The following is a 15,468-nucleotide window of genomic DNA, read 5'->3' on the forward strand; positions in this document are numbered from 1 at the left end:
TTATCGGTTACCAAAGAAGGGATGGTTTCATTTGGTAAATCGGTACTTTCTTCAAAAAAGTAATCAGCACGTTTTGCTTACCAAAGACTAGTAATGTGTGCGTGCACGCACGTCCAGTTAGACAGTAAATATTATTTACAAGACTTACCTTAATGAATGTTGATCCCAAGATTAATTGTGTTTAATACAAGGAAGCTTTAGCCATTATAAAACTTCTCAAAAAAATTAAACTGGTTGAAATTAAGAGGCGAGATAGTGCATCAGATTGCTAAATTTAGTTTTCATAATAAGTCTGAGGCTCTTCTTTGTAATAGTAGTTTTTTGTTGCATGGCGTTTGCTATATAAAATGGGAAATTTTTTGTTTTTGCGACTATAGATTTTGCTAATTTTCCTTATGCCACTCTAGATTTTGACATTTCACTTTCGCCACTCTTAGTTTTTGACAATTATCACAATTGTCATTCCCGTGACAAAAGCAAAATTTTCAGAGTGGCAATTGTGATAATTATCAAAAGCTAAGAGTGGCAAAAATGAAATAAAATTATTTTGCTTTTTGCCACAAAATGGCAGTTGTGATAATTGTCAAAAACAAAGAGTGGCAAAAGTGAAATGTCAAAATCTAGAGTGGTAAAAGGAAAATCGGCAAAATCTAGAGTGGTAAAAACAAAATTTTCCCGTATAAAATGATCGTAATAACCATATTAATTAATTAATGTACAGGGTGGAGTTTAAAAAAAACTAGGGAGACTTGTATTATATTTTATAAAAGCATATCTCTAAATTCGTTGTCGAATGTAATTTCTAACTGTATAGCTTTTGTGTCATTATACATATTTTATTTGTCAAATCAAAGAAGTAGTGTGAATCAACCTATGGTTGGATGGTTAGAACGACTGTGGTATCCCAGCCCACCAGACTGTGAGAGGAGACGTTCCCGTCGACGACGAGGTACCTACGGTGACTTTGTAAATTTCAAGATGATATGCCGGCTCAGTCTTCCGGAGATGTTCATAAGGATAGGGTATGTGTGTGTGCGTTCATGGGGTGAGTGTATGCGCGTATATATAAGCGCTTGCTTCTGTACGTTAAAGAAAAAAAAATCAAATAAGTAGAAACCCGTGTCCGGCTTATGAACCCCCCCAAAAAATAAGACCAACCCAAGGGCTAACCCTCGTTAGTTTTCTTTATAGGAGAAACTTCGCGAGCACCACGCGTCCAAGCCGGGACTTGAACTCGGGTGGGCTGGCAACAACCTCAGCTGCCCAGCCAGGTCGACGCCCCGTCCTCCCGGCTTATGAACCCAACCGCATAGAGTAGTGAACGTTGAAGGAAAGTGGAGAGCTAAAAGAAATAGAAAAGGTTGCGGCTTTTTTAGAGGGTGCTTGGATACAAGGGACTATTTTTAGTCTGACTAAAAATAGTCTCTTTTAGAGGCTAAAGTTCCAAGCACCCCTGACTAAAAAGAGGCTAGGACTAGTCTTGAGGCTAAAATCTTTTAGTCATGGGAAACCTACTAAAATATGTATTAGCTCTCTCTCTCCTTATTTAATTCCTCTCCTTAGTTCTGGATTGGAGGGTTTGGAGGATAATAAATGCTCAATAACTAGATTTTAGTCTCTTTAGTATTTGGATCCAAGCATGGGTGAGACTAGCAAGTTTTAGTCCCACTATTTTTAGTCATGGGACTAAAACGTATCCAAGCATGCTTTTAAATAGACAGAGAAAGAACATATAAAGAAAGCTGTAACATGATCTGCAAAAAAGAAATGTAGCACTTTACCGGGTACTCGATAAGACGGAGGTTATTGATACCCTTCTTTTTTTTCAACACGGCGGTGGTCGGCAAAAAATTGCAGTTCCTTCGTTTAGTAGTCAAGTGAGCTGACATTGGATCACCTGATGGCATCAAGTATGGCTTCCCTGGTATTCCTGCTGCCAACCTCCCCCGGTTACCGGAGAGAATATAGAAGGGAAACGCCCGCAAATGCGTGCAGAAAAACGGCGGGAAGGAAAGGGAAGTTAACTGCAGCCAGATTTGTAGTCTTGGGGAATGACTCATGGCAATGTATGCGTGTGTGCGAGGTGGAGTGCACCGGAAACAGAATGTACTACCCCTGCACGGCAGGTTTGGATGACGAGGTCGGTCTAATGATCTGCCATGCTTTTGTGATGGATGGTGCTGACGACGAAAACCCTGTTCATGCGTTGGCATTTTGAGCAACGGCCAACCCATTGGAGAGGAGTGAAGAAAGAGATCTCATGCCAACTCCAACGCATGATCTTAAATGAGTGCCCGGTTCATCCGCTTTTCATCCGTTTGGGGTAGAAAAATGGACACGACCGTTCGTTTGCGGTCGTGCACCCAGCGGCGTGCCCAACCGGCACGGCAACCCCAATAGTTCCGTGTGTTTTGGACTTGCATTTGTGCCCAAATAAATGTAGACATTGAAAGGCCACACGGCCGTAGTACTCAAGTTCACCATAGTTCATAATTTAACTAAACTTAATAAAAGACTTAAAAACAAGATAAAAATGGCCGCCGCCATCGCCGGTGAGGCCACCGTCGTCTCTAGGAGCCGCCCTTCTACGCGTCGTCGTCGCTGGTGAGGTCGACGTAGGGAGGTGGCTGCCAAAGGTAGGCTGGCAGCCCCTGCCAAACTGGAGCACCGGCGGCGCCTGCACCACCTCCTCTCGTAGCTCCTGCTCCTGCTCCGGCGACCGCGGTGGCGTGGCTGGCCAGGGGCCGACTCCCACCGAATCGGCCATTTCCGGCGCCGTGCACGACCAGCTCCACCTCTGGCCCACCAGACGAGGGTTCCACGCGGCGAGTGGCTGCTCCTCCTGCACCTCCACCTTGACAGAGACGTTCATCTCCAGGATGGCCACGTCGCCAGCCGCAGAAGGGCCAACGCGGTTTCCAGGCCCTCCCATCGCCGCTCGTCGTGTGTGTTCATGGAGTTCTCCATGACATGCCTCATGAGTCGTGCCTCCTCCTCCCCGGTCATGGGTGGCGACGGTGGAGGGGACGGAGATGGCGACGGCGATGGCGACGGCGAGATGCTGAGCACACGCCTACGCCCGCGCGCTTGGGGAGGGCTCTCTGCACGTGTTGGATGCGGTGCGCTCGCTTGGAGGACGACCAGCAAAGAAGGACCGCCGCCGCAGGTCATGCTCGTAGCAGAACCACGTGTCCCACAACGGCGAGTCAATGGCGTATCTGGAGTCCTACAGGAGATCTGGTGGCAGGTGTTGATGGCGGTTGATCTCTTCACGGCGGGCGCGGCCGCTCACCGGCACCGTCGGGATTGGCACGCGGTCCGCGGAGAGATGTCAGTGTTGGGCAATGTTGCAGAAAATAAAAATTTTCCTACGGTTTCACCAAGATCCATCTATGAGTTCATCTAAGCAACGAGTGAAAGGAGAGATGCATCTACATACCACTTTGTAGATCACGAGCGGAAGCGTTCAAAAGAACGGGGTTGAGGTAGTCGTTCTCGTCGTGATCCTATCACCGGAGATCCTAGCGCCGAACGGACGGCACCTCCACGTTCAACACACGTACGGTCAGCGTGACGTCTCCTCCGTCTTGATCCAGCAAGGGGGAAGGAGAGGTTGATGATGATCCAGCAGCACGACGGCGTGGTGATGGATGCAGCAGAACTCCGGCAGGGCTTCGCCAAGCTGCTGCGGGAGGAGGACGAGGTGTAGCAGGGGGAGGGAGGCGCCAAGACTTGGGTGCGGCTGCCCTCCCCCCTGCCCTCCTTTATATAGGCCCCCAGGGGGGCGCCGGCCCTGGGAGATGCAATCTCCCAAGGGGGCGGCGGCCAGGGGGGGTGGAGTGCCCCCCAAGGCAAGTGGTGCGCCCCCCACCTAGGGTTTCCAACCCTAGGCGCAGGGGGGGCCCAAGGGGGGGCGCACCAGCCCACTAGGGGCTGGTTCCCCTCCCGCTTCAGCCCACGGGGCCCTCCGGGATAGGTGGCCCCACCCGGTGGACCCCCGGGACCCTTCCGGTGGTCCCAGTACAATACCGGGTGACCCCGAAACTTTCCCGATGGCTGAAACAACACTTCCTATATAGTTTTCTTTACCTCCGGACCATTCCGGAACTCCTCGCGACGTCCGGGATCTCATACGGGACTCCGAACAACATTCGGTTTGCTGCATACTCATATTCATACAACCCTAGCGTCACCGAACCTTAAGTGTGTAGACCCTATGGGTTCGGGAGACATGCAGACATGACCGAGACGGCTCTCGGTCAATAAACAACAACGGGATCTGGATACCCATGTTGGCTCCCACATACTCCTCGATGATCTCATCGGATGAACCACGATGTCGAGGGTTCAAGCAACCCCGTATACTATTCCCTTTGTCAGACGGTATGTTACTTGCCCGAGACTCGATCGTCGGTATCCCAATACCTCATTCAGTCTCGTTACCGGCAAGTCACTTTACTCGTACCGTAATGCATGATCCCGTGACCAGACACTTGGTCAGTTTGAGCTCATTTTGATGATGCACTACCGAGTGGGCCCAGTGATACCTCTCCGTAATACGGAGTGACAAATCCCAGTCTCGATCCGTGTCAACCCAACAGACACTTTCGGAGATACCTGTAGTGCACCTTCATAGTCACCCAGTTATGTTGTGACGTTTGGTACACCCAAAGCACTCCTACGGTATCCGGGAGTTACACGATCTCATGGTCTAAGGAAGAGATACTTGACATTGGAAAAGCTCTAGCAAAATGAACTACACGATCTTGTGCTATGCCTAAGAATGGGTCTTGTCCATCACATCATTCTCCTAATGATGTGATCCCGTTGTCAACGACATCTAATGTCCATAGTCAGGAAACCATGACTATCTGTTGACCAACGAGCTAGTCAACTAGAGGCTTACTAGGGACGTATTGTGGTCTATGTATTCACACGTGTATTACGATTTCCGGATAATACAATTATAGCATGAATAAAAGACAATTATCATGAACAAGGAAATATAATAATAATCCTTTTGTTATTGCCTCTAGGGCATATTTCCAACAGTCTCCCACTTGCACTAGAGTCAATAATCTAGTTACATTGTGATGAATCGAACACCCATAGAGTTCTGGTGTTGATCATGTTTTGCTCGCGGAAGAGGTTTAGTCAACGGATCTGCGACATTCAGATCCGTATGTACTTTGCAAATATCTATGTCTCCATCTTGAACATTTTCACGAATGGAGTTGAAGCGACGCTTGATGTGCCTGGTCTTCTTGTGAAACCTGGGCTCCTTGGCAAGGGCAATAGTTCCAGTGTTGTCACAGAAGAGTTTGATCGGCCCCGACGCATTGGGTATGACTCCTAGGTCGGTGATGAACTCCTTCACCCAAATTGCTTCATGCACTGCCTCCGAGGCTGCCATGTACTCCGTTTCACATGTAGATCCCACCACGACGCTCTGCTTGCAGCTGCACCAGCTTACTGCTCCACCATTCAACATATACACGTATTCGGTTTGTGACTTAGAGTCATCCAGATCTGTTTCGAAGCTAGCGTCGACGTAACCCTTTACGACGAGCTCTTCGTCACCTCCATAAACGAGAAACATGTCCTTTGTCCTTTTCAGGTACTTCAGGATATTCTTGACCGCTGTCCAGTGTTCCTTGCCGGGATTACTTTGGTACCTTCCTACCAAACTTACGACAAGGTTTACATCAGGTCTGGTACACAGCATGGCATACATAATAGATCCTATGGCTGAGGCATAGGGGATGACGCTCATCTCTTCTTTATCTTTTGCCGTGGTCGGGCATTGAGCCGAGCTCAATCTCACACCTTGCAGTACAGGAAAGAACCCTTTCTTGGACTGATCCATTTTGAACTTCTTCAAAATCTTATCAAGGTATGTGCTTTGTGAAAGACCTATGAGGCGTCTCGATCTATCCCTATAGATCTTGATGCCTAATATGTAAGCAGCTTCTTCAAGGTCCTTCATTGAAAAACACTTATTCAAGTAGGCCTTAATGCTGTCCAAGAATTCTATATCATTTCCCATCAAGAGTATGTCATCTACATATAATATGAGAAATGCTACAGAGCTCCCATTCACTTTCTTGTAAATGCAGGCTTCTCCATAAGTCTGCATAAACCCAAACGCTTTGATCATCTCATCAAAGCGAATGTTCCAACTCCAAGATGCTTGCACCAGCCCATAAATGGATCGCTGGAGCTTGCACACTTTGTTAGCATTCTTAGGATCGACAAAACATTCCGGCTGCATCATATACAGCTCTTCCTTAAGATAACCGTTAAGGAATGCCGTTTTGACGTCCATCTGCCATATCTCATAATCATAGCATGCGGCAATTGCTAACATGATTCAGACGGACTTCAGCTTCGCTATGGGAGAAAAAATCTCATCGTAGTCAACCCCTTGAACTTGTCGATAACCCTTAGCGACAAGTCGAGCTTTATAGATGGTAATATTACCATCCGCGTCCGTCTTCTTCTTAAAGATCCATTTGTTTTCTATCACTCGCCGATCATCGGGCAAGTTTGTCAAAGTCCATACTTTGTTTTCATACATGGATTCTATCTCGGATTGCTTGGCTTCTAGCCATTTGTTGGAATCTGGGCCCGCCATCGCTTCTTCATAGTTCGAAGGTTCACCGTTGTCTAACAACATGATTTCCAGGACAGGGTTGCCATACCACTCTGGTGTGGAACGTGTCCTTGTGGACCTATGAAGTTCAGTAGCAACTTGATCAGAAGTACCTTGATTATCATCATTAATTTCCTCTCCAGTCGGTGTAGGCACCACAAGAACGTTTTCCTGAGCTGCACTACTTTCCGGTTCAAGAGGTAGTACTTCATCGAGTTCTACTTTCCTCCCACTTACTCCTTTCGAGAGAAACTCTTTTTCCAGAAAGGATACCTTCTTGGCAACAAAGATCTTGCCCTCGGATCTTAAGTAGAAGGTATACCCAATGGTTTCCTTAGGGTATCCTATGAAGACGCATTTTTCCGACTTGGGTTCGAGCTTTTCAGGTTGAAGTTTCTTGACATAAGCATCGCATCCCCAAACTTTTAGAAATGACAGCTTAGGTTTCTTCCCAAACCATAATTCATACGGTGTCGTCTCAACGGATTTAGACGGTGCCCTATTTAAAGTGAATGTAGCTGTCTCTAGAGCGTATCCCCAAAATGATAGCGGTAAATCGGTAAGAGACATCATAGATCGCACCATATCCAATAGAGTGCGATTACGACGTTCGGACACACCGTTACGCTGAGGTGTTCTAGGCGGCGTGAGTTGTGAAACGATTCCACATTTTCTTAAGTGTGTACCAAATTCGTGACTTAAATATTCTCCTCCACGATCCGATCGTAAGAATTTTATCTTTCGGTCACGTTGATTCTCTACTTCATTCTGAAATTCCTTGAACTTTTCAAGGGTCTCAGACTTGTGTTTCATCAAGTAGACATACCCATATCTACTCAAGTCACCAGTGAGAGTGAGAACATAACGATATCCTCCACGAGCCTCAACGCTCATTGGACCACACACATCAGTATGTATGATTTCCAATAAGTTGGTTGCTCGCTCCATTGTTCCGGAGAACGGGGTCTTGGTCATTTTGCCCATGAGGCATGGTTCGCATGTGTCAAATGATTCATAATCTAGAGACTCTAAAAGTCCATCAGCATGGAGCTTCTTCATGCGCTTGACACCAATGTGACCAAGGCGGCAGTGCCACAAGTATGTGGGACTATCATTATCAACTTTACATCTTTTGGTATTCACACTATGAATATGTGTAACATTACGTTCGAGATTCATTAAGAATAAACCATTGACCATCGGGGCATGACCATAAAACATTTCTCTCATATAAATAGAACAACCATTATTCTTGGATTTAAATGAGTAGCCATCTCGTATCAAACGAGATCTAGATACAATGTTCATGCTCAAACTTGGCACTAAATAACAATTATTGAGGTTTAAAACTAATCCCGTAGGTAAATGTAGAGGTAGCGTGCCGACGGCGATCACATCGACCTTGGAACCATTCCCGATGCGCATCGTCACCTTGTCCTTCGCCAGTCTCCGCTTATTCCGCAGCTCCTGCTGTGAGTTACAAATATGAGCAACGGCACCGGTATCAAATACCCAGGAGTTACTACGAGTACTGGTAAGGTACACATCAATTACATGTATATCAAATATACCTTTAGTGTTGCCGGCCTTCTTATCCGCTAAGTATTTGGGGCAGTTCCGCTTCCAGTGACCCTTCCCTTTGCAATAAAAGCACTCAGTCTCAGGCTTGGGTCCATTCTTTGACTTCTTCCCGGCAACTGGCTTACCGGGCGCGGCAACTGGCTTACCGGGCGCGGCAACATCTTTGCCGTCCTTCTTGAAGTTCTTCTTACCCTTGCCCTTCTTGAACTTAGTGGTCTTATTGACCATCAACACTTGATGTTCTTTCTTGATTTCAACCTCTGCTGACTTCAGCATTGAGAATACTTCAGGAATGGTCTTCACCATCCCCTGCATATTGTAGTTCAACACAAAGCTCTTGTAGATCCGTGGGAGCGACTGAAGGATTCTGTCAATGACCGCCTCTTCCGGGAGATTGATCTCCAATTGGGACAGGCGGTTGTGCAACCCAGACATTTTGAGTATGTGCTCACTGACAGAACTGTTTTCCTCCATCTTACAACTATAAAACTTGTCGGAGACTTCATATCTCTCGACCTGGGCATGAGCTTGGAAAACCATTTTCAGCTCCTCGAACATCTCATATGCTCCGTGCTTCTCAAAACGCTTTTGGAGCCCCGGTTCTAAGTTGTAAAGCATGCTGCACTGAACGAGGGAGTAATCATCAGCACGTGATTGCCAAGTGTTCATAACGTCTTGGTTCTCTGGGATGGGTGCTTCACCTAGCGGTGCATCTAGGACATAATCTTTCTTGGCTGCTATGAGGATGATCCTCAGGTTCCGGACCCAGTCCGAATAGTTGCTGCCATCATCTTTCAGCTTGGTTTTCTCTAGGAACGCGTTGAAGTTCATGTTGACATGAGCGTTGGCCATTTGATCTACAAGACATATTTTGCAAAAGTTTTAGACTAAGTTCATGATAATTAAGTTCATCTAATCAAATTATTTAATGAACTCCCACTCAGATTAGACATCCCTCTAGTCATCTAAATGTTAAACGATCCGAGTCGACTAGGCCGTGTCCGATCATCACGTGAGACGGACTAGCCATCATCGATGAACATCTACATGTTGATCGTATCTTCCATACGACTCATGTTCGACCTTTCGGTCTCTGTGTTCTGAGGCCATGTCTGTACATGCTAGGCTCGTCAAGTTAACCCTAAGTGTTCTGCATGTGTAAATCTGTCTTACACCCATTGTATGTGAACGTAAGGATCTATCACACCCGATCATCACGTGGTGCTTCGAAACGACGAACTTTAGCAACGGTGCATAGTTAGGGGGAACACTTTCTTGAATTATTATAAGCGATCATCTTATTTACTACCGCCGTTCTAAGTAAACAAGATGCATAAAACATAATAAACATCACATGCAATTATATAGTAGTGACATGATATGGCCAATATCATATAGCTCCTTTGATCTCCATCTTCGGGGCTCCATGATCATCTTCGTCACCGGCATGACACCATGATCTCCATCATCATGATCTCCATCATTGTGTCTTCATGAAGTTGTCACGCCAACGACTACTTCTACTTCTATGGCTAACGGGTTTAGCAATAAAGTAAAGTAATTTACATGGCGTTCTTCAATGACACGCAGGTCATAAAAAAAATAAAGACAACTCCTATGGCTCCTGTCGGTTGTCATACTCATCGACATGCCAGTCGTGATTCCTATTACAAGAACATGATCTCATACATCACAATATATCATTCATCATTCATCACAACTTCTGGCCATATCACATCACATGACAATTGCTGCAAAAACAAGTTAGACGTCCTCTAATTGTTGTTGCATCTTTTACATGGCTGCAATTGGGTTCTAGCAAGAACGTTTTCTTACCTACGAATAACCACAACGTGATTTTGTCAACTTCTATTTACCCTTCATAAGGACCCTTTTCATCTAATCCGCTCCAACTAAAGTAGGAGAGACAGACACCCGCTAGCCACCTTATGCAACTAGTGCATGTCAGTCGGTGGAACCTGTCTCACGTAAGCGTACGTGTAAGGTCCATCCGGGCCGCTTCATCCCACAATACCGCTGAAGCAAGAAAAGACTAGTAGCGGCAAGCAAGTTGACAAGATCTACGCCCACAACAAATTTGTGTTCTACTCGTGCAATAGAGAACTACGCATAGACCTAGCTCATGATGCCACTATTGGGGAACGTTGCAGAAAATAAAATTTTTCCTACGGTTTCACCAAGATCCATCTATGAGTTCATCTAAGCAACGAGTGAAAGGAGAGATGCATCTACATACTACTTTGTAGATCGCGAGCGGAAGCGTTCAAAAGAACGGGGTTGAGGTAGTCGTTCTCGTCGTGATCCTATCACCGGAGATCCTAGCACCGAACGGACGGCACCTCCGCGTTCAACACACGCACGGTCAGCGTGACATCTCCTCCATCTTGATCCAGCAAGGGGGAAGGAGAGGTTGATGATGATCCAGTAGAACGACGGCATGGTGGTGGATGCAACAGAACTCCGACAGGGCTTCTCCAAGCTGCTGCGGGAGGAGGACGAGGTGTAGCAGGGGGAGGGAGGCGCCAAGACTTGGGTGCGGCTGCCCTCCCCCCTGCCCTCCTTTATATAGGCCCCCAGGGGGGGCGCCGGCCCTGGGAGATGCAATCTCCCAAGGGGGCGGCGGCCAGGGGGGGGTGGAGTGCCCCCCAAGGCAAGTGGTGCGCCCCCACCTAGGGTTTCCAACCCTAGGCGTAGGGGGGCCCAAGGGGGGGGGCGCACCAGCCCACTAGGGGCTGGTTCCCCTCCCACTTCAGCTCACGGGGCCCTCCGAGATAGGTGGCCCCACCTGGTGGACCCTCGGGACCCTTCCGGTGGTCCCGGTACAATACCGGGTGACCCCGAAACTTTCCCGATGGCCGAAACAACACTTCCTATATAGTTTTCTTTACCTCCGGACCATTCTGGAACTCCTCGTGACGTCCGGGATCTCATCCGGGACTCCGAACAACATTCGGTTTGCTGCATACTCATATTCATACAACCCTAGCGTCACCAAACCTTAAGTGTGTAGACCCTACGGGTTCGGGAGACATGCAGACATGACCGAGACGGCTCTCGGTCAATAACCAACAGCGGGATCTGGATACCCATGTTGGCTCCCATATACTCCTCGATGATCTCATCGGATGAACCACGATGTCGAGGGTTCAAGCAACCCCGTATACTATTCCCTTTGTCAGACGGTATGTTACTTGCCCGAGACTCGATCGTCGGTATCCCAATACCTCGTTCAGTCTCGTTATCGGCAAGTCAGTTTACTCGTACCGTAATGCATGATCCCATGACCAGACACTTGGTCACTTTGAGCTCATTTTGATGATGCACTACCAAGTGGGCCCAGTGATACCTCTCCGTAACACGGAGTGACAAATCCCAGTCTCAATCCGTGTCAACCCAACAGACACTTTCGGAGATACCTGTAGTGCACCTTTATAGTCACCCAGTTACGTTGTGACGTTTGGTACACCCAAAGCACTCCTACGGTATCTGGTAGTTACACGATCTCATGGTCTAAGGAAGAGATACTTGACATTGGAAAAGCTCTAGCAAAACGAACTACACGATCTTGTGCTATGCTTAGGAATGGGTCTTGTCCATCACATCATTCTCCTAATGATGTGATCCCGTTGTCAACGACATCTAATGTCCATAGTCAGGAAACCATGACTATCTGTTGACCAACGAGCTAGTCAACTAGAGGCTTACTAGGGACGTATTGTGGTCTATGTATTCACACGTGTATTACGATTTTCAGATAATACAATTATAGCATGAATAAAAGACAATTATCATGAACAAGGAAATATAATAATCATCCTTTTATTATTGCCTCTAGGGCATATTTCCAACAGTCAGTTGTTTGGCAAATGGACAACTCCCCATGGGAGCGGAGTGGACGTCTCCCAGTGAAAGGGCTAGTTATCGACTAGAAGGGGGGGGGGGTGAATAGGCGACTTTTATGAAAGTCTTCAAAACATGGGAATTTCTAAGACAAACAATAGAAATGACATTATTCGTATGCAGCGGAAGGTAGACTACACTAGACAAGTCATAGTCAAGTATTCAATGAAGTGAAAGCACGAAGACTATCAGCAGCTAGGTAGTAAGGATCAAGGTGGAAAATAGTATGAAGCCAATCAGACCAAGTAGTCATGCAGTGAAGTCAAACAGATAATGCAGGCAGAGAATGACTTCACGAAGACAAACTGTAAGTAAAGAGAAGTGAGAGAAAGAACCAGTAGTTTGGAGGAGACAGAGATTTGTTCGACCAGTTCCAGTTGCTGTGACAAATGTACGTCTGGTTAGGGAGGCTGAGATTCAACTCAAAAGACCGCGTCTTCACCTTATTCCCCTTGAGCTAAGGTCACCTAGTCCCCGCCCAATCACTCAGGTAAGTCTTCAAGGTAGACTTCCAAACCTTCACATATTTTGTTCACCGGCAATCCACAATGACTCTTGGATGCTCAGAACTTGATGCCTAACCGGCTGGAGGATTCACAGTCCTCAAGTGTAACAAGTCTTCAGATCCCGCGGACAGAAAGACTTCAGTGATGCCAAACACTCTTTGGGCTCTATTTGTCCTGGCAAGGATTCTCTCTCAAAAGCTTCGGAGGTGGGCTGCTCTCAAATGACAAAAGCCGTGCACTAACTCTGAGAAACCACCAATTTATGGTGTAGGGGGTGGGCTATTTATAGCCACTTGGCAACCCGACCTGATTTGTCCGAAATGACCCTGGGTCACTAAAGAACTGACACGTGTTCCAACGGTCAGATTTCAAACACATGCGACAGCTTGACTTGGGCTACAAGTAAAGCTGACTCATCCAACTCTGGATAAGATTTGCTCTCATTGTCTTCGCTCGAAGACATAGGATTTGGTTGAGCATCACTTCAGTCACTCTGACTTTGTTCACTTGGACCCCACTTAACAGTGCGGTGGTTCCTATGACTCAACAAAGAAGAAAAGGAAACAACAAAACAACTAAGTCTTCGTGCTCCATAGTCTTCATGAGATGTCTTCTAATGTCATAGTCTTCAACTGGAATAGCTTCACAGACCACCATTGTCTTCAATGTCTTCACACATTTTTAGGGGTCATCTCCGGTAGGTAAACCGAATCAATGAGGGACTACTACCTGTGTTATCCTGCAATTCTCACAAACACATTAGTCCATCAACCAGGTTTGTCGTCAATACTCCAAAACCAACTAGTGGCGGCACTAGATGCACTTACAGTCTCCCCCTTTTTTGGTGATTGATGACAAACTGGTTGAAGTTTTCAACGGGGATAAAACTATGTAAAATTGTAAAGGATATTGTCTTCATAGGTGGTAAAAAGGCTCCCCCTGAAGATGTGCATATAAATGTTTTGCGTTGGAATGCAAATGCACATGGCAGGTTGTACTTGTGGAGATCCTCTTCACCATATGAAGACAATACATGATGCATGAGCAGATATACAAGAATAATGACATGCATAATGAAAAATGGACGTCTGCGGAATGGCTTCATGCGGGATTTATCATCGCATCACAGACTATCAGAGAAAGCAGCAGACGACCATCAATTTTAAGTGTTACCACCCAAAGAACCAAATGTATCAAAAGCGAGAGTTGTAAACACTGGGCAAAAATATAGCAACCACCCATATGGACCCGCTTGAAGACTATCAACATATGCTCATCCCCGTTTTGTCAGTAAGGACCAAAAAGGTTTGAGGACATAGTCTCTACTCGTTCCCATGAGGAGCAGGTGAGGTAGCAGGGTCGTCGTTGAGGCTTGGTGGTGCAGAAGAACTTGGTGCAATGTCGACACACGCCGAAGTTGGAGGTGGTGAAGTAGCATCATCAGCGTCATCAAGAACTCTGGCATTTACAGTTGTCGCGGAGGAGGAATAGTCAGAATCTTCGAGAGATGGAGTTCGATGTAAAACAACATTCCTTGGAGGAGTGGTATCGAACTTGTATCTCTCTGTGTAGCCATCATCTTGAAGATCAGCTTTAGCACTAAGCAATGTCAGACTCTTCCATGACCTCCGACTAGTTTCATGAGTGACAAATGCATTTTTGATGGCAAGGTTGCAAATGCGATTGATATCCATCAAGAGGCTTTGCATCTGACATTTTTGCCAGTAATGATGATTATCGTGTTTCTGATGCAAGGCCACGAGAAGTTCTCGGTCGTTGAGCACACAAGATCGCTTTCGAGGCCTTGGAGCAATAGTGCTATCAGTGGCTTCAGTGCAAGCACGACGAGTATTGCCAGCCAGTGGATAAACACGAGCAGCAGCTTGAACGCCTTCAACATGCTGAGAGAAACTTTGAGGATCGGCATTGTGAAGATATATTGCCTCCTTGGCAGGCTCTGGATATATGGCTTCGACTGGCATATCAACCTTTGGCAGGAATATGAGATGGTTGCGTGCAGAGGGCTGATAGTTAATAGCAGGGTGAAGCTTGATTAGGCGCATTACCGATGGAGCATAGAATTTCAGTCCAAATATGTCTGAGCCAGATGCAGCAAATTGACGAATGAAGAAATCTTGAGCATTGAAGCTTATGCCATTGAGAATACAGAAGACCAAGGTCTTCATTGCGCCTTTAGATAATATTCGCCCTAGACGCATATGAGGAAATATGCGCCCTTGATTGTGTAGAACACAGGAGTAATAGCTGCGCTGCTGATAACTCCAGAACCGATCAGATAATATTCTTGGCTTGGAATATGGGTTCTTGGATCTATCAAAGAAGGTGTGGTGTGCAATGAAGCCATTGACATTGAATGATCCTGGTGCAGATGCAGTACCTGGGGGGTAAAATAAAGATGACCCTCGGGATGCGCGACTCCCAAGGGAAAAAGGGCTAGGTGAGGCAAATGGTAAAACCAAGGTTGGGCCTTGCTGGAGGAGTTTTATTCAAAGCAAACTGTCAAGGGGGTCCCATAAATTACCCGACCGCGTAACGAACGCAAAATCCGGGAACATAACACCGGTATTACGGAAACTAGGGCGGCAAGAGTGGAACAAAACACTAGGCAAAAGGCCGAGTCTTCCACCCTTTACCAAGTATATAGATGCATTAATAATATAAGAGATATTGTGATATCCCAAACAAAATCCTGTCCACCAGGGAGAAATCTTCAACTTCACCTGCAACTAGCAACGCTATAAGAGGGGCTGAGCAAAAGCGGTAACATAGCCAAACAACGGTTTGCAT

The sequence above is a fragment of the Triticum dicoccoides genome, chromosome 1B, assembly GCF_002162155.2.
Source record: "Triticum dicoccoides isolate Atlit2015 ecotype Zavitan chromosome 1B, WEW_v2.0, whole genome shotgun sequence".
Lineage (NCBI taxonomy): Eukaryota > Viridiplantae > Streptophyta > Magnoliopsida > Poales > Poaceae > Triticum > Triticum dicoccoides.